General features: G+C 49.3%; 1 protein-coding gene across 1 annotated transcript in view; it reads right to left on the bottom strand.

Moving 5' to 3' along the window:
• Positions 1 to 26,631, bottom strand: part of LOC147094551 (NACHT, LRR and PYD domains-containing protein 3-like) — an 82,802-nt gene that overhangs the window by 28,604 nt on the left and 27,567 nt on the right. The gene's annotated exons all lie outside the window — the stretch shown is intronic.

Below are 26,631 nucleotides of genomic sequence, written 5' to 3'. Positions count from 1 at the left end.
TGCCCATCTCTCACAGGAGAGTCCAACCATGTCCCTTTGTCATTCACTGGCATTGCCATCGTCAAATCCCTACCATTGACTAGCCACAAAAAACTCGTGGCTGCTAGAGCAGGTAAGAGGCTGTGTATTCTGTGGCGAGTGGCACAACTCCCGGCCACCCAGGAGCCTCTCCTGCACCTATAGGTACAACTGCGGTGTGATGGAAAACTCGCCACTTGCCTGGACAGGTGCAGCTGCAACAACACTCGAAGCTCCCCGCAATCCAGGACAGAGAAATACGCTTCATCAGTCCACCCACCCACCACCTTAAACATCCAATCCCTCCACCAACGCTGCACCATCACTGCAGTGTGTGCTGTTTACAGAGAGAACTGCAGCAGTTCGCCAAGGCTTCTTTGACAGCACCTCTCAAACCCTCGCCCTCTGCCACCTAGAAGGAGAAGAGCATCATCCGCATGGAAACTCCACCTCCAAGTTCCACTTCAAGTAACATACGATCCTGACTTCAACAGATATCGCCGTTCCTTCATCGTCAGTGTAAATTAGAGCCAAAACACCCAGCGCCCTCTACAGAGGGAACAGGAGAAGCGACTGTATGTTTCTGTAGTGTCCGTGTGTTGATAGAGACACTGAAGACAGGAGTTGGTTCATAGGTGTTTACTAAGCAAAGTCTGGAGGGGTACTAACGGATATAACACAATATACAGGCTTATATAGCCCGAGTGGCCATCACCGGCATTACAGCACATATGGGGCTCTTAAAGGCACATACACTGCAATTCCTCCCCTTTTAGCTAACCAGTACATCATATTTTAAGTAATTATTAATTACACGTTCTAAGAAAAATAATATACACATTGCTGTAGTTAATTAATTATAAGTCAGTCTCTCTGGAGGCTTCCTGACTCGGTCCGGATAACGCCTCGGTGGTGTAGTAGGTTCTTTTGGCAAGGCTGATTCGGCTTGAATGCCAGTATCGGGTTCATTGGGTTCCAGTATCACCGGATCGGAGGTAGATATGGGTATCTCTACTTCATCGTTCGGCGTATAGAGTTGTGGTGTAGGTTGTCCCTTTTCGGATGACTCTATGATCTGGTCAGCATGGCGCCTTATTATGCTTTCTCCGATGTCCATGGTATACATCAGTGGTCCTAGTCGTGTACAGATAGTTCCAGGCTGCCATTTCTCGGTACGGTAGTCCCGGGCCAAAACCTGTTGACCTATCTGGAAGGTTCTAGTTGGCCTTTCATTCATGCCTTGAAACTGCCGGTTCTCCACGTCCCTTCTGATGTTGGGCTTGACCAAATCCAGCCGGCATCTTAGGTTTCTATTGAAGAACATCATGGCGGGAGTTTGGTTGGTAACCATATGTGTTGCATTCCTGTATGCGAACAAGAAGTTATCCACCTTGTGCTGAAGTTTTATGTCTTCATCAAGAAGGCCATAAAGGCCATGGGTAAAGGTCTGGACAAACCTTTCAGCCAATCCATTGGTGGCGGGATGGTATGGGGCGGACGCGTAGTGCTTAACCCCATTGTTTTTTAAAGAACTTCCTGAATTCTTCGGACACAAATTGCGGTCCATTATCAGAACAGATCTGTTCAGGCAGCCCATTCCTGGCAATTATGCTCCTTAATACTGTGATGGTTTTTTCCGTGGTGGTGGAGGACATCTTTATTACCTCCGGCCACTTGGAGTGTGCATCAACCGCGATTAAGAACATCGAGTCCATAAATGGACCAGCAAAGTCGATGTGTACCCTTTGCCAGGGAGATGAGGGCCACTCCCATGGATGTAGAGGGGCTTGTGGTGGAGCGTTTTGGACTTCTGGCATCCTAGTCAGCTCTTGGTCATTTCTTCGATGTCTCCATTGATACCTGGCCACCATACAAACGCCCTGGCTAGGTTCTTCATTTTCACTCCACCCAGATGCCCCTCGTGAAGCTCCTTTAGCACTTTATCCTGGAGTTTGGGTGGAATCACCACTCTGGATCCACACATCAAGGTTCCTCGGCACACTGACAGCTGTTCTCTTCTTTGTGAGAATGCTGGCAACAGTGGTTCGCCATGTGCTGGCCATCCCTTCACTGTTAAATCGTAGACCCGCGAAAGAGTCGGGTCATTTCTTGTTTCCCTTTCAATGGCAGAATGTGTTTCTGGTAGACATTCCACTTCAGTTGAGTGGAAAATCTCCACTGGGTCTACGGTAGGTGCTTCTTCTACCGTTGGCAACGGTAGGCACGATAAACCGTCAGCATTCCCATGCTGTTTTGATCCTTTGTATTCTATGTTGTATTGGTGTGCCCCTAGAAAAAGGGACCACCTCTGTAGCCTTTGCGCTGTCATAATGGGAACACCCTTTTTAGGGTTGAATATGGAGATGAGGGGTTGATGGTCAGTCAACAAGGTAAATTTTTGTCCGTGTAGGTAATGGTTGAATTTCTTCACTCCCCATACCAGGCTGAGTGCTTCCCTGTCGATTTGGGCATAGTTACGCTCAGCTGAGTTCAATGAGCGTGACGCAAAAGCTATCGGCCGTTCCGAGCCATCAGGGAATTTATGCGATAATACTGCTCCTATGCCGTAAGGGGATGCATCGCACGCCAGTCTGATTGGCAGTGATGGGTTGTAATGAGCCAAAACTTCTTTGGATGTGATTAAGTCTTTGCATTTATGGAAGGCACGTTTGCAGTTTTCGTTCCATTTCCAAATTACTCCTGTTTGTAGCAGTTCATTAAGAGGGTGTAGAAGAGTTGATAAGTTCGGTAAAAATTTATGATAGTAATTTATTAATCCCAGGAACGACCTTATGAAACATTTTCAGGTGCTGGGGCTTTTATGACCGCTTCAATTTTTTCAGGTGACTTATGCAACCCTTCCTTATTTATGTGGCCACAATATGATACTTGATTTCGGAAAAATTCGCACTTGGGGCGATTTGCTCGTAGGCCCCGTTCTCAGCCTAGTGAGCACCTGCTCTAAATTGGCAAGGTGCTCGTTGTCGTTTTCTCCTGTTACAAGGATGTCGTCTAGGTAGCATTGAGTCCCCGGAATCCCTTGGAGGACTTGCTCCATAGCTCTTTGCCAGATAGCTGGAGCGGATGCTACTCTGAAAACCAGTCGATTGTACTGGTACAGACCTTTGTGTGTATTTATCTTGAGATATTTTTTTTTAGAGGCCTCTTCAACCTCCATCTGTAGATATGCCTGTGCCAAGTCAATTTTGGTGAAAAGTTTCCCTCTGGATAGTGAGGCGAAAATATCTTCTATCCTCGGAAGAGGATACTGTACCGTGTGAAGGACCGGGTTTATAGTCACCTTGAAGCCTCCACAGATGCGAATTCTCTGTTCTTCAGATTTATCATTCTTCAATGCTTTCTTCATGACTGGGACGATGGGTGTTGCCCACTCGCTCCAATCTATTTTAGATAATACGCCTGCCTTTTCCAAATTCTCCAGCTCTGCCTCGACTGCTGGGCGAATTGCGTATGGCACCGGTCTTGCCTTAAAAAAAAACTTGGGAATTGCTGCATCTTCCACTTTTATTGAGGCGGTGATGCCTTTCAAGGTTCCTAGTTTCTCTTGAAACACTTCCTTGGCGTTGGCCAAGATGTCTTTTAAATCGCTCAGGTATGACGTCATCATCATTTTTTCCCTTACTGGTCACCGTCAGTGCCTGAATGGAGTGCCAGTCTAAACGTATTTTCCTGATCCATTCACGTCCCAACAGCGGTGGACCATCATCTTGTAGAACGTATAAATACAACTTCTGTATTTCCTTGCCGTTGTATACAACAGGCACCCTTATTTTTCCTTTGGGGTATACTTTCTGCCCCGTATATGTTTTCAAGATAATGGATGTGTCTTTTAAAGGTATATGCGGAAATAGCCGCTCGTAATCCCGTCGATTTATGACAGTCAGAGCTGATCCTGTATCTAGCTCCATTTTAACTGGGGACCCTGCTATTGTGAGGGTAACGCAAGTGGTCTGGTAATCTTCTTTGGCAATTACATTATGTAATTTGAGAGCTTAGTCTCTTGTTTCTGGAGTCGCTATCGCTCTTCTGGTCTTCGGAGCTACTGTCCGTCATCATTTGTACCTTTGTGCTTTTCCTTATTGATTCTTTTCCTGTTAGTGGACTTTTTGTTTCCAGATCGGCACACACGTGTAATGTGTCCCATCTTTCCGCATTGCCTGCATGCTTTGTCCTTGAACCAGCAGTCCCCCTGGTCATGGGTGGATCTGCCGCAGCGATAACATCTCTCGAAACCCCGTGTCCAGTGTTAAATCTTTCTCAGAAAATAGCCTTTTTTGTGTTTCTACACTTAGGGGACCGCAGACGAATTTGTCTCGCAGAGAATCTGCCAGTCCTGCCTCGAATTTGCAGTGTAGGGTATCAACAATCTCTTTAAAATTCTTGCCCATCGGTTCGGCGAGAGTGATTAAGTTTCGTAATAGCTTGCATGTCTTTGCGCCCATTAGATCCAGAAGTACTGATGCTTTTTTCTCATCATCTATTCCATTTGCATTGCAATATACCTCCACTCTTTCCACATATGTGGTCCAATCCTCTATCTTGTTATTAAAAGCATCAATATTGCCAGAATTAGACATCTTAGAAAAGATATGGCGCTTCCCGCGCTTTCCCGCCGCTGCTGCCGATGACAACACTGTTTCCCGCGGTTTCCGTTCTTTTTTTATTTATTTACTTATTTACAGTTGGAGACTCATTCCCGCCGGACTCTCTGTAGGTCTGAACGCCGACCTGCTTGCAGCCGCGGTCGTCTCCTGAGTGCTCCCTCCCCGTCTGTTACTGCTTGCCTCCGCTTTCGCTGCTTGGCCCAGCTGTAGAGCCAGCCGCTGGAGCCCCAGCCTGACGCCCAGGAAGGATTACCGCAGTACCTGCCACCAGCTTGGCCAGCTGGTGAAACAACAGCTTCTTTCACTTCTTGATTCTTCTGGACGCCAGAGGAATCGATGTCCTTGAGGTGCTGCCGAATTGTAGGTAAGTCCGTTTCCACTTCGTCGCCACTGTAGTGTCCGTGTGTTGATAGAGACACTGAAGACAGGAGTTGGTTCATAGGTGTTTACTAAGCAAAGTCTGGAGGGGTACTAACGGATATAACACAATATACAGGCTTATATAGCCCGAGTGGCCATTACCGGCATTACAGCACATATGGGGCTCTTAAAGGCACATACACTTCAGTTTCCTTAACCAATCAGCTTGAAGAATCCTTATGCAAAGTCTGAACCAGGAAGTCTTAGTTAGAATATAGAATGCAATGTCAAATCACATGCAGGAAGTGAAATAAAGAGAGGGAAAGAAAGATTGGATTCAGAATGGTTCTCACTGAAAAATACAGCGTTCTTACAGGGCTTGACAGGGTAGATGCAGGGAGGATCTTTCCCCTGGCTGGGGAGTCCGTAACCAGGGGTCACAGTCTCAGAAAAAGGGGTTGGCCATTTAGGACTGAGATAAGGAGAAATTTCTTCACTCACAGGGTGGTGAATCTTTGGAATTCTCTACCCCAGAGGGCTGTGGAGACTCAGTCATTGGGTATATTCAGGACAGAGATCAACAATCTTTTTGTGCGAGGCCCCTTGGGGAGGAGCGATCATAATATGATCGAAATCTTCATTGAGATTGAGAGTGAAGTAGTTGACTCAGAGACTACGGTCCTGAATGTAAATAAAGGAAACTACGATGGTATGAGGCGTCAGTTGGCTAGGATGGATTGGGGAACGTTACTTCAAGGGTTGATGGTGGATAGGCAATAGCAAACATTTAAAGATCGCATGGATGAACTACAGAATTTGTTCATCCCTTTTTGGCATAAAATTTTTTAAAAAGGTGACTCAACCGTGGCTAACAAGGGAAATTAGGGATAGCATAAGATCCAAGGAGAGGACATATAAATTGGCCAGAAAGAGCTGCAAACCTGAGGATTGGGAGCAGTTTAGGATTCAGCAAAGGAGGACAAAGGGATTAATTAAGAGGGGGAAGATAGAATATGAAAGTAAGCTTGCAGGGAACATAAAAACTGACTGTAAAAGCTTCTGTAGATATGTGAAGAGAAAACGATTAGTGAAGTCAAGTGTAGATCCCTTGCAGTCAGAATCAGGGGAATTTATAATGGGGAACAAAGACATGGCAGACCAATTAAATACATACTTTGGTTCTGTCTTCACAAAGGAGGACACAAATAAACTCCCAGATATGTCGGGGAACATAGGGTCTAATGAGAGGGAGGAATTGAATTAAATCAGTATTTGTAGGGAAATGGTGTTAGGGAAATTGATGGGATTGAAGGCCGATAAATCTACATCCTAGGGTACTTAAGGAAGTGGCCCTAGAAATAGTAGATGCATTGCTGGTCATCTTCCAAAATTCTATAGGCTCTGGAACAGTTCCCATGGATTGGAGGGTAGCTAATGTAACCCCACTATTCAAAAAAGGTGGTAGAGAGAAAATGGGGACTTATAGACCGGTAAGCCTGACATCGGTAGTGGGGAAAATGCTAGAGTCCATTATAAAAGATGTAATAGCAGAGCACTTAGAAAACAGTGACGGGATCGGACAAAGTCAACATGGATTTACAAACGGTAAATCATGCTTGACTAATCTACTGGAATTTTTTGAGGATGTAACTGGCAGAATAGATAAGGGAGAACCAGTGGATACAGTATATTTGGACTTTCAGAAGGTTTTCGATAAGGTCCTGCATAAGAGATTAGCGTGCAAAGTTAAGGCACTTGGGATTGGGGGTAAGGTACTGACTTGTATAGAGAACTGGTTGGCAGACAGGAACAAAGTGTTGGAATAAACGCGCCTTTTTCCGAGTGGCAGGCAGTGACTAGTGGGGTACCACAGGGATCAGTGCTAGGATCTCAGCTATTCACAATATATGTTAATGATCTGGACGAGGGAACTAGATGTAATATCTCCAAGTTTGCAGATAACACAAAGCTGGGTGGGCGTGTGTGCTGTGAGGAAGATGCAGATTATCTGAACGGCAATAGATTGAGAAAAGGGGAAGTGCAACATGATCTGGGTGTCCTTGTGCACCAGTCGTGGAAGGTAAGCATGCAGGTGAGTCATAGAGTCATAGAGTTTTACAGCACAGAAAGAGGCCCTTCGGCCCATCGTGTCTGCGCCGTCCATCAATCCCTGTCCAGTCTAATCCCATTTTCCAGCATTTGGTCCATAGCCTTGTATGCAATGGCATTTCAAGTGCTCATCCAAATGCTTCTTGAATGTTGTGAGGGTTCCTGCCTCTACCACCCTTTCAGGCAGTGAGTTCCACATTCCAACCACCCTCTGGGTGAAAAAGTTCCTCCTCAAATCCCCTCTAAATCTCCTGCCCCTTACCCTGAATCTATGCCCCCTTGTTATTGACCCCCCCTACTAAGGGGAAAAGTTCCTCTTTATCTACCCTATCTATGCCCCTCATCATTTTGTACACCTCAATCAGGTCCCCCCTCAGCCTTCTTTGCTCCAAGGAAAACAACCCCAGCCTGTCCAGCCTCTCTTCATAGCTGAGGCGCTCCATCCCAGGTAACATCCTGGTGAATCTTCTCTGCACCCTCTCCAAAGCAATCACATCCTTCCTATAGTGAGGCGACCAGAACTGCACACAGTACTCCAGCTGTGGCCTCACCAGCATTTTGTACAGCTCCATCATAACCTCCCTGCTCTTATATTCTATGCCTCGGCTAATGAAGGCAAGTATCCCATATGCCTTTTTAACCACCTTATCTACCTGTTCCGCTGCCTTCAGGGATCTATGTACATGTACACCAAGGTCCCTCTGAACTTCCTAGGGTCCTACCACTCATTGTGTATTCCCTTGCCTTATTTGTCCATCCAAAATGCATCACCTCGCACTTTTCAGGGTTAAATTCCATTTGCCACTTTTCCGCCCATCTGACCAACCCGTTTATATCGTCCTGTAGCCTGAGGCTTTCCTCCTCGCAATTTACCACCCCACCAATTTTCGTGTCATCTGCAAACTTACTGATCATACCTTTTACATTCTCATCCAAATCATTTATGTAGATCACAAACAGCAAGGGACCCAGCACCGATCCCTGAGGTACCCCACTGGACACAGGTTTCCAGTCACAAAAGCAACCTTCGACCATCACCCTCTGCCTCCTGCCACTCAGCCAGTTTAGGATCCAACGCGCCAAGGCACCCTGGATCCCATGGGCTCTTACCTTCTTGACCAGTCTCCTATGCGGGACTTTGTCAAAAGCTTTACTGAAGTCCATGTAAACCACATCCACAGCATTTCCCTCATCCACACACCTAGTCACCCCCTCGAAAAATTCAATCAGATTTGTCAGACATGATTTACCCTTGACAAAGCCATGCTGACTATCCCCGATTAATCCTTGCCTCTCCAAGTGGAGACTAATTTTGTCCCTCAGAATTTTTTCCAATAATTTCCCTACCACAGATGTTAGGCTCACTGGCCTGTAATTCCCTGGTTTATCCCTGCTACCCTTCTTGTATAATGGTACTACGTTAGCTGTTCTCCAGTCCTCTGGTACATCCCCTGTGGCCAGAGGGGCTCTGAAAATTTGTGTCAGAGCCCCTGCAATCTCCTTCTTTGCCTCCCACAACAGCCTGGGATACATCTCGTCCGGGCCTGGGGATTTATCCACTTTTTGGCCTGCTAAAACCGCTAGTACCTCCTCCCTCTCGATGCTAATATGTTCAAGTATGTCACAGTCCCGTTGCCCGATTTCTATGTCTACATCGTCTTTCTCCATAGTGAACACAGATGCAAAAAATTCATTTAAAACCCCGCCTACATCATCTGGCTCTACACACAGATTGCCACTTTGGTCCCTACCCTTTCCCTGGTTATCCTCTTGCCCTTAATATACTTATAAAACATCTTAGGATTTTCCTTTATTTTGCTCGCCAGTGTTTAAGAAGGCAAGTGGTATGTTGGCCTTCGTAGGGAGAGGATTAGAGTACAGGAGTAAGAATGTCTTGCAGCATTTGTACAGGGCCTTGGTGAGACCACACCTTTAGTATTGTGTGCAGTGTGCAGTTTTGGTCACCTTATCTGAGGAAGGATGTTCTTGTCATGGAGGGAGTGCAGCGAAGATTCACCAGACTGATACTTGGGATGGCAGGAATGATGTATGAAGAGAGATTGGTTCAATTAGACTTATACTCGCTGGAGTTTAGAAGAATGAGAGGGGATCTCATTGAAACTTATAAAATTCTGACAGGACTGGACAGACTTGATGCAGGAAGGATGTTCCCGATGGCCGGGGAGTCCAGAACCAGGGGTCACAGTCTAAGGATAAGGGGTAAGCCATTTAGGACAGAGATGAGGAGGAATTTCTTCACCCAGAGAGTGGTGAACCTGTGGAATTCTCTGCCACAGAAGGCAGTTGAGGCCAATTCATTAAATATATTTAAGAAGGAGTTGGATATATTTCTTAAGGCTAAAGGGATCAAGGGATATGGGGAGAAGGCAGGGACAGGGTACTGAATTTGGATGATCAGCCACGATCTCATCAAATGGCAGAGCAGGCTCGAAGGGATAAATGGGCTCCTGCTATTATTTCTTATCTTATGTTCAGAGGGAACGAAAAAAGTGACAAAGAAAAGGTACCAACATTATTGAATTTTTGTTTGTACAGCTCCAACAATGATTAAAATCTGAAGGAATGAGACTCCACAGGTGTAAAGGTTAATTTTCAGTGCAAGAGAGGTTGTCTGGCATCAGTTAAGACTGATCACACCGTTAAACAAATAGTTACACTGGAATAGGCAAGTCCTGACGTTTCCTGGCGAGTTTCCTGTGTATCTATCAGATAAGTACAGTAATTTTACGCCATTCCATGCATTTCATTGGCGAGTCTCTCGGCGAGACACCATTCTCGCGCAGCTTTGGGAGCAACAGGGCAACTCGGACAGGACATTCCCGATTTTCCTGTTTAACTCCACATGTGCGGTCACTGGAAGTTACTGTCCAATTTACACTTTAATAACAGTGAGCGCTGCTAGCCCCACCGTTAATTCTACCGCAAAATCTGGCCGATTATGAAAATATGAAACTGTGGGGGACTACGGTCTCCCGCGTAAAGAAATAGGCAACACAGCGAGCTACAAGAAATAGGTCTTTACTCCAACTCTCACAATACAGTACTGAATTTGTGAAGCCTGCGAGCCGATGATGACTCACGGATTGGTCACCTGCTGGAACCTGATTGCTGCTGAGAGAAGGAAAACCAGGCAAGTCTGAACATGCCTTATTCCTCTCAGCTTGCAACTGTCTTGCGGGGGGGGGGGGGGGGGGGGGGGGAGGGGAATACAGCAGTTAAAAAGGGGATTATACAGGGTTATCTACATACACAGTGTTTCCCCAATGTGGCAACGCCCCCCCCAGAATCCTCGTTAACTGTAAAAGTCAGTGGGCTAGATTTTCAGTATAAACAGTTTTGGGGCGCTAACCTTAGCGCCCGGCTGAAGTTAGCGCCCGCCCCAAAGTAGCGCCCCGTTGCCAGAAATTCAGTGGCTTCGCCCTAAGAGGTTGGTGGAGCGCTAAAAGAGGCGTTCCACTACTATCTTTAGGCGCTAAGCCGGCGGTGCAGAGCGCAACGCCCGAGCTCGGGCGCAGCGCACGGCAGACACTCTGGTGCCACTGAGCTCTTAAAGGGGAAGGGTGCATGTGTTCTTTTCAAAAGCAGAGTGTGGGGGGGGGGGGGGGGGGGAAAACGAGGATGATGAGGATGAGGATGAGGAAGAGGAGGAGGAGGATGATGATGATGACGGAAACATAAATACACCGTTCACAACAACACACTGGATCCTTCCACACAACACATGCAGACTGCCTTTTATAGTGCAGGAGGAGTGCCCTTTAATTTGCGCTCCCCAGGGTGTGTTGCGTTCCATTTTACAAACGCTCTGGACGCCAGCCGCACAATGGGGCGGTCCGACTGAATTTTGGATTCAGGGCGGCCAAAGGGCGTTGCACGAGGATGTGACGTCATTTTCTGCGCGCGCATCCGGGCGGCCGCTAAACTTTGCGCCGGCGCTAACGGGCAACTTAATTTGGGGCGGGGCGCAAACTGCGCTGCGCCCGGGCGCTACAAGCATAGCGCCCGAAAATCACTTCTCTTAAGGCGCTAACTGCTGGCGCAAGCAACTGAAAATCTAGCCCAGTCTCTGCGGAGGTTTGACCAAGCGGCTGTAGTAGCCATCTGGCGTGTGAGGAGGGCTGTCTGGGAGGTCGGCCGGTTGGTTAGTCGGCTGGTCTGGCGGTTGGTCTGCCGGTGGGCTGGCTGGACGGGCTGCCGGCGAAGGTGGGGCGGCGGCCGGGAAGTAAGGTTCTGGCGTGTCTTGGTCCGCTTGTGGGGCCGCCGCCAACGCGGGAGGTCTGCCCCGCCGTGGGGGAAGAGCCGGCCGAAACGGGAAGCAGAGGTCCAGGTGCGCCGGTTTGAGGCGGTCTACTGAAATAAGGTCCAGCTTCCCGCCGACGGCGATAAGAAAAGCTTTGTCCCCTGTCTCCAATACTGGGAAGGGGCCGGTGTATGGTGCCTGCAGCGGGCCTCTGTGCGCGTCCCGGCGCACGAAGACAAACTCCGCATGTCGTAAGTCTCGAGGCACGTAGGACGGCTGCGGGCCGTGTTGCGAAGTGGGCACTGGACGGAATTGCTGGGCCGCGTCCTGGTGCAGGGAAAACTGTCTGGCGGCCGACCACGGCTCCGTTGTCAGGGGGAGGAAGTCGCCTGGTACTCTGAGCGGTTGGCCATGGACCATCTCGGCCGCGGAGGCCCTCTTTGGGCGTGGTGCGTAATCCCAGGAGGACCCAGGGTAGTTTGTCAATCCAGCTGGTGTCGGCCAGGCTGGCGCGGAGAGAGGCTTTCAAAGAACGATGAAAGCGCTCGCAGAGCCCGTTGGCCTGCGGGTGGTAGGCTGTTGTCCTGTGCAACTTGGTGCCGAGGCCGGCGGTGATGGCATTCCACAAGTGGGAGGTGAACTGGGGGCCTCTGTCCGAGGATATGTCGGTCGGCACGCCGAACCGGGCCACCCATGTCGAGGTGAATGCTCTCGCGACGTCGGTCGTGGGGGTGGAAGCGAGGGGAACCACCTCGGGCCATCTGGTGGTGCAGTCGACGATCGTGAGGTGTGTAAAACCGTGCGACGGCGGCAAGGGGCCTACCAGATCGACGTGGACGTGGTCGAAACGCCTCTCTGGCACCGGGAAACACTCCAATGGTGCCTTGGTGTGCTGCTGGACCTTAGCGCGCTGACACGCCACGCATGTGTTGGTCCAGTCTCACATCCTTGTGGAGTCCAGGCCAGACGAACTTGGCGGACATAAGTTTCTGAGACGCACGCATCCCTGAATGTGAGAGGCCGTGGATGATGTCGAAAACTCGCTTGCGCCAGGCGGATGGGACGACCAGCCTAGGCAAGGGGACTGAGACGTCGCACAGGAGGGTTGTGCCGGCTGTGTGGAAGTGGATGTCGGCCGGGGTGAGGCTGGTAGTTGACGTCCTGAGGGCCTGGATCTCCACGTCGGCGGCCTGGTCTCTCGCTATGCTGGCATAGTCGACGCCCAGGTGCACTGCGTGGAGCGAGTGTCTTGATAGGCAGTCGGCCACCAAATTGTCCTTGCCGGCGACGTGGCGGATGTCCATGGTGAACTCCGAGATGAAGTTGAGCTGGCGCTGTTGGCGCGCGGACCAGGGTTCGGTTACTTTGGCCATGGCGAAAGTGAGCGGCTTGTGGTCCACGAATGCGGTGAGGCCGGCCTTCCAGAAGGAAACGGAAGTGCTGGATTGCCAGGAACAGGGGCTCTCTGTCGAACGTGTAGGCCTGCTCGTTCTTCCGCAGCTGTCGGCTGTTGCTGGACGGCGCAATCCGAGGCATCCGTGGTGAGGGCGGTCTTGGCGCCTGGGATGGGGTGGGCCAGTAGTGTGGCGTTGGCCAAGGCGCTTTTGGTCTGGTGGAAGGCTGTCACCATCTCGCTGGACCAGGTGAGTTGCTCTTTGCCCGTTTTGCCCCTGGTGGCTTTGTAGAGGGGGCGCATGAGTGCGGCAGCCTTGGGCACGAACCGGTGATAGAAATTGACCATCCCCAAAACTTTCTGCAGCGCCTTGACCGAGGTGGGCTCGGGAAAGTCCGCCACCGCCTGCACCTTGGAAGGTAGGGGAATGGCTCCCCTTGGCGAGATTCTGTGGCCGAGAATGTCAATTTGGGCTGCTCCGAACTGGCATTTGGCCGGGTTGACGATTAGCCCGTGTTGGCTGAGGCGCTGGAAAAGGGAGCGCAAATGCGCGATGTGCTCGGCCTTGCTGGTGCTGGCCACGAGGATATCGTCCAGATAGACGAACAGGAAGCTCAGGTCCCATAGGACGGAATCCATGAGCCGTTGGAAGGCCTGTGCGGCGTTCTTGAGCCCGAAGGGCATGCGCAGGAACTCGAACAGTCCGAAGGGGGTGATGACCGCCGTCTTCTGGACGTCTGCGTGGTGGACGGGGACCTGATGGTAGCCACGAATCAGGTCGACCTTGGAAAAGACGGACTTTCCTGCTAGGTGTGCCGAGAAGTCTTGGATGTGCGGAATGGGGTATCTATCGGGCGTGGTGGCATCGTTGAGCCGTCTGTAGTCGCCGCAGGGGCGCCAGCCACCGCCCGGCTTGGGCACAATGTGGAGGGGGGACGACCAAGGGCTGTTCGAGCAGCGGATGATGCCCAGTTTTTCCATCGTGGCGAATTCTTCCTTGGCCGCCATCTTGGCTGGGTCCAGGCGTCTGGCTCGAGCGAACACTGGTGGTCCCAGTGGCGATGTGGTGCTCGACCCCATGCTTGGCTGCCGCGGCTGAGAAGGTCGGTTGTGTGAGCCTCGGGAAATCTGCAAGTAGGCGGGCGTAGTCGTCATGCGCCGGGGCGGAGCAGGACCCGACGAGGGCCGGGCTGTTGCTCTGCTGGCAGGCCAGTGAAGCGAAAGTTGCTGCGTCGATCAGGCGCCTGTCGCGGACGTCGATCAGGAGTCCGTGGGCGCAAAGAAAATCAGCGCCCAGCAAGGGATGTGCCACCGAGGCCGTCACGAAATCCCACGTAAATCGCTGGCCGTTGAAACAAACCTCGGCCAGTCGCTTTCCGAAAGTAGCGATGGCTGCGCCATTTGCCGCCACAAGGGGTGGGCCGCTGCGGCCTGCCTGGATGTCGAGCTGGGAGGCAGGAATTATGCTGCATTGGGCTCCGATGTCGCAAAGGAATCTGCGCCCTGAAAGAGAGTCGGTTATGTACAGCAGTTTACCTGCGGCGCCGATGGCCATCGTGGCGGCGGGGGTGCGGTCGAGCGGGCCTAGGCGGCGGCGCGGGGCTGGTGTGTTGGGCCGGGCGGCCATCTTGGTTTGATCGAAAGAGCAGGGTGCTCTGCAGCGTTGGGCCTTGTGGCCGAAACGCGCGTGGTAATAGCATAGTTCTGCGGCCTGGCGTGGCGGCGCGCGCTCGGTGGTGTCGGGGAGCCTCGCGGCTGCACAGCCGAGTTGGGCGACGGCGAAGACATTGTCCGCGGCGGCTGCCAGTTGTACGCAGTCCGTGATCGGGGACCCCGCGAGGGCAGTCTGTACCTGCTGAGGAAGCAGGCTGAGGAAAAGGGCCCGAAACAAGAAGCACGGCGGTTCAGAGCCCAGGAGCGCAAGCATCCGGCTCATCAACTGGGTCGGGGTAGAATCGCCGAGGCCTGGTAGTGAGAGAAGCCTGCGGGCCCTCTCCTCCCCGGACAGGCCGTAAGCCTGCAGCAAGCAGCCCTTAATGGTTGAGTACTTGCCGGTCTGTGGTGGGTTCCCCAGCAGGTCGAGAACTTCGGCGGCGGGAGAGCTTGCTAGTGCTGAGACTACGTGGAGGTACCTTTCTTCATCGTCTTGAACCCTGCGAAGGGTGAATTGGGCCTCCGAGTGCGCGAACCAAGCAGATGCTTGGTGTTCCCAGAAGGTGGGGAGCTTCAAGGACGCGGCGCCAGCCGACATCAGGCTGCTGCTGGTTGCCATCGGGTCATTGCTGGCCTCTGTAGGGCTGCGTGAGTCGGGGGCTTCGGCCGCCGACATTCGGGGTCACCAATGTGGGGGACTACGGTCTCCCGCGTAAAGAAATAGGCAACACAGCGAGCGACAAGAAATAGTTCTTTACTCCAACTCTCACAATACAGTACTGAATTCGTGAAGCCTGCGAGCCTGTGATGACTCACGGATTGGTCACCTGCTGGAACCTGATTGCTGCGGAGAGAAGGAAAACCAGGCAAGTCTGAACGTGCCTTATTCCTCTCAGCTTGCAACTGTCTTGCGGGGGGAGGGGAATACAGCAGTTAAAAGGGGATTATTCAGGTTTATCTACATACACACAGTGTTTCCCCAATGTGGCAACGCCACAAAACTATCACTAATTTATCCCCCAGTCACTCAGTCCCTGAACAAAATGGTGCAGAAACCAAACCATTAAAGTGAGCGGATGGAAAATCCCGACTGAGAAATCTCAATTTCCTCATGTTCCCCCTGGGGAGTGACGTCCCACACCAAGAGCACAGGGGCAGGTAATTACAGACTGAGAAATCTCAATTTCCTCATGTTCCCCCTGGGGAGTGACGACCCACACCAAGAGCACAGGGGCAGGTAATTACAGACTGAGAAATCTCAATTTCCCCATGTTCCCCTGGGGAGTGACGTCCCACACCAAGAGCACAGGGGCAGGTAATTACAGACTGAGAAATCTCAATTTCCCCATGTTCACCTCCTGGGGAGTGACGTCCCACACCAAGAGCACAGGGGCTGGTAATTACAGACTGAGAAATCTCAATTTCCCCATGTTCCCCCCTGGGGAGTGACGTCCCACACCGAGAGCACAGGGGCAGGTAATTACAGACTGAGAAATCTCAATTTCCTCATGTTCCCCTGGGGAGTGACGTCCCACACCAAGAGCACAGGGGCAGGTAATTACAGTCGGAGTAATCTCAATTTCCTCATGTTCCCCCTGGGGAGTGACGTCCCACACCAAGAGCACAGGGGCAGGTCATTACAGACTGAGAAATCTCAATTTCCTCATGTTCCCCCTGGGGAGTGACGTCCCACACCAGGAGCACAGGGGCAGGTAATCACAGACTGAGTAATCTCAATTTCCCCATGTTCCCCCTGGGAGTGACGTCCCACACCAGGAGCACAGGGGCAGGTAATTACAGACTGAGAAATCTCAATTTCCTCATGTTCCCCCCTGGGGAGTGACGTCCCACACCAAGAGCACAGGGGCTGGTAATTACAGACTGAGAAATCTCAATTTCCTCATGTTCCCCCCTGGGGAGTGACGTCCCACACCGAGAGCACAGGGGCAGGTAATTACAGACTGAGAAATCTCAATTTCCCCATGTTCCCCCTGGGGAGTGACGTCCCACACCAAGAGCACAGGGGCTGGTAATTACAGACTGAGAAATCTCAATTTCCTCATGTTCCCCCTGGGGAGTGACGTCCCACACCAAGAGCACAGGGGCAGGTAATTACAGACTGAGAAATCTCAATTTCCTCATGTTCCCCCCTGGGGAGTGACGTCCCACACCGAGAGCACAGGGGCAGGTAATTACAGACTGAGAAATCTCAATTTCCTCATGTTCCCCCTGGGGAGTGACGTCCCACACCGAGAGCACAGGGGCAGGTAATTACAGACTGAGTAATCTCAATTTCCTCATGTTCCTCCTGGGGAGTGACGTCCCACACCAAGAGCACAGGGGCTGGTAATTACAGACTGAGAAATCTCAATTTCCTCATGTTCCCCCTGGGGAGTGACGTCCCACACCAGGAGCACAGGGGCAGGTAATTACAGACTGAGAAATCTCAATTTCCTCATGTTCCCCCCTGGGGAGTGACGTCCCACACCAAGAGTACAGGGGCAGGTAATTACAGACTGAGAAATCTCGATTTCCTCATGTTCCCCCCTGGGGAGTGACGTCCCACACCAAGAGCACAGGGGCAGGTAATTACAGACTGAGAAATCTCAATTTCCCCATGTTCCCCCCTGGGGAGTGACGTCCCACACCGAGAGCACAGGGGCAGGTAATTACAGACTGAGAAATCTCAATTTCCCCATGTTCCCCCTGGGGAGTGACATCCCACACCGAGAGCACAGGGGCTGGTAATTACAGACTGAGTAATCTCAATTTCCTCATGTTCCCCCTGGGGAGTGACGTCCCACACCAAGAGCACAAGGGCAGGTAATTACAGACTGAGAAATCTCAATTTCCTCATGTTCCCCCCTGGGGAGTGACGTCCCACACCAAGAGCACAGGGGCTGGTAATTACAGACTGAGAAATCTCAATTTCCTCATGTTCCCCCTGGGGAGTGACGTCCCACACCAAGAGCACAGGGGCAGGTAATTGCAGACTGAGTAATCTCAATTTCCCCATGTTCCCCCTAGGGAGTGACGTCCCACACCAAGAGCACAGGGGCAGGTAATTACAGACTGAGAAATCTCAATTTCCTCATGTTCCCCCTGGGGAGTGACGTTCCACACCAAGAGCACAGGGGCAGGTAATTACAGACTGAGTAATGTCAATTTCCTCATGTTCCCCCCTGGGGAGTGACGTCCCACACCGAGAGCACAGGGGCAGGTAATTACAGACTTAGTAATCTCAATTTCCTCATGTTCCCCCCTGGGGAGTGACATCCCACACCAAGAGCACAGGGGCAGGTAATTACAGACTAAGAAATCTCAATTTCCTCATGTTCCCCCCTGGGGAGTGACATCCCACACCGAGAGCACAGCGGCCAGTAATTACAGACTGAGTAATCTCAATTTCCTAATGTTCCCCCTGGGGAGTGACGTCCCACACCAAGAGCACAGGGGCTGCTAATTACAGACTGAGTAATCTCAATTTCCTCATGTTCCCCCTGGGGAGTGACGTCCCACACCGAGAGCACAGGGGCAGGTAATTACAGACTGAGTAATCTCAATTTCCTCATGTTCCTCCTGGGGAGTGACGTCCCACACCAAGAGCACAGGGGCTGGTAATTACAGACTGAGAAATCTCAATTTCCTCATGTTCCCCCTGGGGAGTGACGTCCCACACCAGGAGCACAGGGGCAGGTAATTACAGACTGAGAAATCTCAATTTCCTCATGTTCCCCCCCTGGGGAGTGACGTCACACACCAAGAGCACAGGGGCAGGTAATTACAGACTGAGTAATCTCAATTTCCTCATGTTCCCCCCCTGGGGAGTGACGTCACACACCAAGAGCACAGGGGCAGGTAATTACAGACTGAGTAATCTCAATTTCCTCATGTTCACCCTGGGGAGTGACATCCCACACCAAGAGCACAGGGGCCGGTAATTACAGACTGAGTAATCTCAATTTCCTCATGTTCCCCCCTGGGGAGTGACGTCCCACACCAAGAGCACAGGGGCAGGTAATTACAGACTGAGTAATCTCAATTTCCTCATGTTCCCCCCGGGGAGTGACGTCCCACACCAAGAGCACAGGGGCAGGTAATTACAGACTGAGAAATCTCAATTTCCTCATGTTCCCCCTGGGGAGTGACGTCCCACACCAAGAGCACAGGGGCAGGTAATTACAGACTGAGTAATCTCAATTTCCTCATGTTCCTCCTGGGGAGTGACGTCCCACACCAAGAGCACAGGGGCTGGTAATTACAGACTGAGAAATCTCAATTTCCTCATGTTCCCCCTGGGGAGTGACGTCCCACACCGAGAGCACAGGGGCTGGTAATTACAGACTGAGTAATCTCAATTTCCTCATGTTCCCCCTGGGGAGTGACGTCCCACACCAAGAGCACAGGGGCTGGTAATTTACCCAGTTGTGTACAGGTTTGGACACTCCATTTATAGGATGTAAAAGCAGTGGAAAAAACTGGCGTGCAATTGCACGAGGATGTTACCAGGGATGTGGAGTTACCGTTAGAGAGTGCGATTTGAGAACGTTGGGCTCATTCCACGAGAGGTGAGCAGGTTAAGTGAGGAGTTCTGATCAAATAAATATTTACTGATATTTCCACTGATTGCCCAGAGGGCACATATTTAGGCTAATTCAAAGAATTGGGGTGAAGGTTGATAAATGTAATTACACATGCGGTGGTTAGAAAGCAGAATTCAATCCCACAAGCTATGGTGGAAGCAACTGGACATTGATTTGCTAAAATCTATTTCTATTGCTGCGTGGATAGAAAGGAATGTTGGAGTGTGGGGAGTGAACAGAAGATTGCACCTGGACTGACTGGGATACTAACCTTAATGTGGTCAACAGGTGGTGGGATTAGACTACGTGGGATATTAACAGTAATGTGCAGTGAGCAGGAGGTTGGGATTAGACTAGGTGGGATATTAACAGTAATGTGCAGTGAGCAGGAGGTTGGGATTAGACTAGGTGGGATATTAACAGTAATGGGCAGTGAGCAGGAGGTTGGGATTAGACTGGGTGGGATATTAACGGTAATGGGCAGTGAGCAGGAGGTTGGGATTAGACTAGGTGGGATATTAACGGTAATGGGCAGTGAGCAGGAGGTTGGGATTAGACTAGGTGGGATATTAACAGTAATGGGCAGTGAGCAGGAGGTTGGGTTTAGACTAGGTGGGATATTAACGGTAATGGGCAGTGAGCAGGAGGTTGGGATTAGACTAGGTGGGATATTAACAGTAATGGGCAGTGAGCAGGAGGTTGGGATTAGATTGGTGGGATAGTAACAGTAATGGGTAGTGAGCAGGAGGTTGGGATTAGACTAGGTGGGATATTAACAGTAATGGGCAGTGAGCAGGAGGTTGGGATTAGACTAGGTGGGATATTAACAGTAGTGGGCAGTGAGCAGGAGGTTGGGATTAGACTAGGTGGGATATTAACAGTAATGGGCAGTGAGCAGGAGGTTGGGATTAGACTAGGTGGGATATTAACAGTAATGGGCAGTGAGCAGGAGGTTGGGATTAGACAAGGTGGGATATTAACAGTAATGGGCAGTGAGCAGGAGGTTGGGATTAGACTAGGTGGGATATTAACAGTAGTGGGCAGTGAGCAGGAGGTTGGGATTAGACAAGGTGGGATATTAACAGTAATGGGCAGTGAGCAGGAGGTTGGGATTAGACTAGGTGGGATATTAACAGTAATGGGCAGTGAGCAGGAGGTTGGGATTAGACTAGGTGGGATATTAACAGTAATGGGCAGTGAGCAGGAGGTTGGGATTAGACTAGGTGGGATATTAACAGTAGTGGGCAGTGAGCAGGAGGTTGGGATTAGACTAGGTGGGATATTAACAGTAATGGGCAGTGAGCAGGAGGTTGGGATTAGACTAGGTGGGATATTAACAGTAATGGGCAGTGAGCAGGATGTTGGGATTAGACTAGGTGGGATATTAACAGTAATGGGTAGTGAGCAGGAGGTTGGGATTAGACTAGGTGGGATATTAACAGTAATGGGCAGTGAGCAGGAGGTTGGGATTAGACTAGGTGGGATATTAACAGTAATGGGCAGTGAGCAGGAGGTTGGGATTAGACTAGGTGGGATATTAACAGTAATGGGCAGTGAGCAGGAGGTTGGGATAGACTAGGTGGGATATTAACAGTAATGGGCAGTGAGCAGGAGGTTGGGATTAGACTAGGTGGGATATTAACAGTAATGGGTAGTGAGCAGGAGGTTGGGATTAGACTAGGTGCGATAGTAACAGTAATGGGTAGTGAGCAGGAGGTTGGGATTAGACTAGGTGGGATATTAACAGTAATGGGTAGTGAGCAGGAGGTTGGGATTAGACTAGGTGCGATAGTAACAGTAATGGGTAGTGAGCAGGAGGTTGGGATTAGACTAGGTGGGATATTAACAGTAATGGGCAGTGAGCAGGAGGTTGGGATTAGACTAGGTGGGATATTAACAGTAATGGGCAGTGAGCAGGAGGTTGGGATAGACTAGGTGGGATATTAACAGTAATGGGCAGTGAGCAGGAGGTTGGGATTAGACTAGGTGGGATATTAACGGTAATGGGCAGTGAGCAGGAGGTTGGGATTAGACTAGGTGGGATATTAACGGTAATGGGCAGTGAGCAGGAGGTTGGGATTAGACTAGGTGGGATATTAACAGTAATGGGTAGTGAGCAGGAGGTTGGGATTAGACTAGGTGGGATATTAACAGTAATGGGCATTGAGCAGGAGGTTGGGATTAGACTAGGTGGGATATTAACAGTAATGGGCAGTGAGCAGGAGGTTGGGATTAGACTAGGTGGGATATTAACAGTAATGGGCAGTGAGCAGGAGGTTGGGATTAGACTAGGTGGGATATTAACGGTAATGGGTAGTGAGCAGGAGGTTGGGATTAGACTAGGTGGGATATTAACGGTAATGGGTAGTGAGCAGGAGGTTGGGATTAGACTAGGTGGGATATTAACAGTAATGGGCAGTGAGCAGGAGGTTGGGATTAGACTAGGTGGGATATTAACGGTAATGGGTAGTGAGCAGGAGGTTGGGATTAGACTAGGTGGGATATTAACAGTAATGGGCAGTGAGCAGGAGGTTGGGATTAGACTAGGTGGGATATTAACAGTAATGGGCAGTGAGCAGGAGGTTGGGATTAGACTAGGTGGGATATTAACAGTAATGGGCAGTGAGCAGGAGGTTGGGATTAGACTAGGTGGGATATTAACAGTAATGGGTAGTGAGCAGGAGGTTGGGATTAGACGAGGTGGGATATTAACAGTAATGGGCAGTGAGCAGGAGGTTGGGATTAGACTAGGTGGGATATTAACAGTAATGGGCAGTGAGCAGGAGGTTGGGATTAGACTAGGTGGGATATTAACAGTAATGGGCAGTGAGCAGGAGGTTGGGATTAGACTAGGTGGGATATTAACGGTAATGGGCAGTGAGCAGGAGGTTGGGATTAGACTAGGTGGGATATTAACGGTAATGGGTAGTGAGCAGGAGGTTGGGATTAGACTAGGTGGGATATTAACGGTAATGGGTAGTGAGCAGGAGGTTGGGATTAGACTAGGTGGGATATTAAGAGTAATGGGCAGTGAGCAGGAGGTTGGGATTAGACTAGGTGGGATATTAACAGTAATGGGCAGTGAGCAGGAGGTTGGGATTAGACTAGGTGGGATATTAACAGTAATGGGCAGTGAGCAGGAGGTTGGGATTAGACTAGGTGGGATATTAACAGTAATGGGTAGTGAGCAGGAGGTTGGGATTAGACTAGGTGGGATATTAACAGTAATGGGCAGTGAGCAGGAGGTTGGGATTAGACTAGGGGGGATATTAACAGTAATGGGCAGTGAGCAGGAGGTTGGGATTAGACTAGGTGGGATATTAACAGTAATGGGTAGTGAGCAGGAGGTTGGGATTAGACTAGGTGGGATATTAACAGTAATGGGGGAGGAAAAACCTGCACAGCGTCGGGTTTTCAATCCTCATTCTTTGGGGGGTTAGTTTTCCTGTTCGTGTCTCATACATTTTAACCAGTGTTTTTTTCTTGAAAAGCCTCTCATTTACTCCACAGATGATTTTTGTCATCTCTCATTTCCTTCATTTACTTTATAGTTTTGGTTTATAGTTTCTAAGGTGTGATATTCACCATGTAGAATCGGGGCAGAGGATATTTAAGAATAATATTAATAAATTTAATTAATTACATAGAATGGGAGATCAGATGATGTGTTGCTGCTGCAATATGTGGGAGCTGGTGGACACCATTGATGCTCACGGTGATCACATTTGCAGTAAGTGTTGGCTGCTCGAGGAACTCCGGCTCCGTGTTGAAGAGCTGGAGTCCGAGCTTCAAACACTGAGACATATCAGGGAGGGGGAAGAGTTACCTGGACTCTGTTCCAGGAAGTAGTCACACCAATTAGATTAATTAATTCAGATGTAGTCCGTGGCCAGGGTCAGGATGGTGTGACTAGAAGTGAGGCAGGTACGGGGATCCAGGAGGTAGTGTTGGAGGAGCCGCAGCCCTTGCACTTGTCCAACAGGTTCGAGGCTCTTACTTCCTGTGGGGACAGGAGCAGGGACTGCAGGGAGGATGAGCAACCTGGCCACAGCACCGTGGAGCAGGGGGCCATTCAAGTGGGGGGGGGGGGGGGCGGGAGTTAAAAGAAATGTTGTAGTGGTAGGGGATAGTATCGTTAGGGGGATAGATAGAGTTCTTTGCAGCCGAGAGCGAGAGTTCCCGAAGGCTGTGTTGCCTGCCCAGTGCCAGGGTTAAGGACATCTCCTCTGGACTGCAGAGAAACTTGGAGTGGGAGGGGGAGGATCCAGTTGTCGTGGTCCATGTTGGTACCAACGACATAGATAGGACAAGTAAGGAGGTTCTGCTGAGGGAGTTTCAGCAGCTAGGGGCCAAATTAAAAAGCAGAACCACAAGGGTAATAATCTCTGGATTATTACCTGAGCCACAAGCGAATTTGGCTAGGACAAATAAAATTAGAGAGTTAAATGTGCGGCTCAAAGACTGGTGTGGGAGAAATGGGTTTTGCTTCCTGGGACACTGGCACCAGTACTGGGGCAGGAGGGAGCTGTTCCGTTGGGACGGGCTTCACTTGGCCAGTGCTGGGACTAGAGTCCTGGCGGATCATATAACTAGGGCTGTAGAGAGGGCTTTAAACTAACTAGTGGGGGGGGGGGGGGGGGGAGGTTCCTAGAGAGCAAATAATACAAATGACAACAGAGAAGGTCATAGACTTAGGCAGCAGTGGGGAAATTAAAAACCAGAGCGTGTCAGGAAGGGGCAGAAGGTATGGAGTAAAAGGTAAAGTAATAAAAAGGGCAAAAGCAGGAACTAAGTGTCACAAAACATCTTTGAAAGTTCTCTATCTGAATGCACGTAGCATTCGTAACAAAATAGACGAGTTAATGGCACAAATAACTACATATGGGTATGATCTTGTGGCCATTACAGAAACATGGTTGCAGGGTGACAATGACTGGGAATTAAACATACCAGGTTATTTAACAATCAGGAAGGACAGGCAGGAAGGAAGGGGAGGTGGGGTGGCTATGTTAATAAAGGAAGGAATCACTAATACAGAGAAATGATATTGGGTCAAAAGATCAGGATAATGAAACAGTTTGGGTGGAGGTAAGGAATAATAAGGGGAAAAAACACTAGTGGGCGTAGTCTATAGGCCTCCGAACAGTGGCAACTCTGTTGGCCGGAGTATCAATCAGGAAATAGTTGAGGCTTGTAATAAGGGAACATCTATAATTATGGGGGATTTTAACTATCATATTAATTGGACAAATCAAATTGGGCAGGGCTGCCTTGAGGATGAGTTAATTGAGTGTATTAGGGATGGGTTTCTTGAGCAGTATGTAACTGAACCGACCAGGGGGCAAGCAACCTTAGATCTGGTCCTGTGTAACGAGACGGGATTAATTAAAAATGTCCTAGTAAAGGATCCCCTTGGAATGAGTGACCATAAAATGGTTGAATTCCATATTCAATTAGAGGGTGAGAAGGTTGGATCTCAAACAAGCGTGCTAAGCTTGAATAAAAGGAGACTATGAAGGTATGAGAGCGGAATTGAGTAGAGTGGATTGGGAGAATAGATTAAAGGGTAAGACGATACATGATCAGTGGTGTACATTTAAGGAGTTATTTTACAACTTCCAATATATATTCTACTGAGAAGAAAAGGGTGTAAAAGAAAAGACAGCCATCCGTGGCTAAGTAAAGAAATTAAGGATAGTATGCGACTAAAAACAAGGGCATATAAGGTAGCCAAATCTAGTGGGAGGATAGGGAAAACTTTAAAAGACAGCAAAAAACAACAAAAAGATTAAGAAAGGGAAGATAGATTATGAAAGTAAATTAGCACAAAATATAAAAACAGATAGTAAGAGTTTTTATAGTTATATAAAAAGAAAAAAGGGTGGCTAAAGTAAATGTTGGTCCCTTAGAGGATGAGACTGGGAAATTAATGGTGGGAAATATGGAGATGGCAAAAACACTGAATGAATATTTTACATCAGTCTTTACAGCAGAAGACACTAAGAATATCCCAACACTGGACAAACAGGGGGCTAAAGGGGGGGGGGGGGAAGGAGCTAAACACGATCAATCACTAAGGAAGTGGTACTCGGTAAAATAATGGGACTCAAGGCGGATAAATCCCCTGGACCTGATGGCTTACATCCTAGGGTCTTGAGGGAAGGGGCGGTAGGGATTGTGGATGCATTGGTAATAATTTTCCAAAACTCCCTGGACTCGGCAAAGGTCCCAGCAGACTGGAAAACTGCTAATGTAACACCCTTATTTAAAAAGGGCAGTAGACAGAAGGCTGGAAACTATAGACCGGTTAGCCTAACATCTGTGGTAGGTAAAATTTTGGAGTCTATTATTAAGGAGACAGTAACAGGACATTTGGATAATCACAATTTAATAGGACAAAGTCAGCATGGTTTTATGAAGGGGAAGTCATGTTTGACAAATTTGCTGGAGTTCTTTGAGGAAGTAACATATAGGGTGGATAAAGGGGAACCAGTGGACGTAGTGTATTTAGACTTCCAAAAGGCATTTGACAAGGTGCCACACAAAAGATTATTGCTTAAGATAAAAAATCACGGGATTGGGGGTAATATTCTGGCATGGATAGAGGATTGGCTATCTAACAGAAGGCAGAGAGTTGGGATAAATGGTTCATTCTCAGACTGGCAATCAGTAACTAGTGGTGTTCCGCAGGGGTCAGTGCTGGGTCCCCAACTCTTCACAATCTATATTAACGATTTGGAGGAGGGGACCGAGTGTAACATAGCAAAGTTTTCAGCTGATACTAAGATGGGAGGGAAAGTAGTGAGTGAGGAGGACATAAAAAACCTGCAAGGGGACATCGACAGGCTAAGTAAGTGGGCAGAGATTTGGCAGATGGAATACAATACTGGAAAGTGTGAGGTTATGCACTTTGGCAGGAAAAATCGTAGAGCAAGTTATTATCTTAATGGCAAGAAAATGGAAAGTACTGAAGTACAAAGGGATCTGGGGGTCCTGGTGCACGAAACTCAAAAGGTTAGTATGCAGGTGCAGCAAGTGATTAAGAAGGCCAATGGAATGTTGGCTTTCATTGCTAGGGGGATAGAATATAAAAATAGGGAGGTATTGCTTCAGTTTAACAAGGTATTGGTGAGACTGCACCTGGAATACTGCGTACAGTTTTGGTGTCCATACTTAAGAAAAGACATACTTGCTCTCGAGGCAGTACAAAGAAGGTTCACTCGGTTAATCCTGGGGATGAGGGGATGGACATATGAGGAGAGGTTGAGTAGATTGGGACTCTACTCATTGGAGTTCAGAAGAATGAGAGGCGATCTTATTGAAACATATAAGATTGTGAAGGGGTTGGATCGGGTGGATGCGGGGAAGAGGTTCCCGATGATGGGTGAAACTAGAACTAGGGGGCATAGTCTTAGAATAAGTGGCTGCTCTTTCAAAACTGAGATGAGGAGGAACTACTTCACTCAGAGGGTGGTAGGTCCATGGAATATGCTGCCCCAAAAAGCTGTCGAAGCTACATCATTACATAAATTTAAAACAGAAATAGACAGTTTCCTAGAAGTAAAGGGAATTAAGGGTTACGGGGAGCGGGCAGGAATTTGGGCATGAATCTAGGTTCGGATCAGTCAT

The sequence above is a fragment of the Somniosus microcephalus genome, unplaced genomic scaffold (genome assembly GCF_052327205.1).
Source record: "Somniosus microcephalus isolate GS21.2 unplaced genomic scaffold, FLI_Smic_1.0 unresolved_chr1, whole genome shotgun sequence".
Lineage (NCBI taxonomy): Eukaryota > Metazoa > Chordata > Chondrichthyes > Squaliformes > Somniosidae > Somniosus > Somniosus microcephalus.
This window is presented reverse-complemented; position numbering and strand designations above follow the sequence as displayed.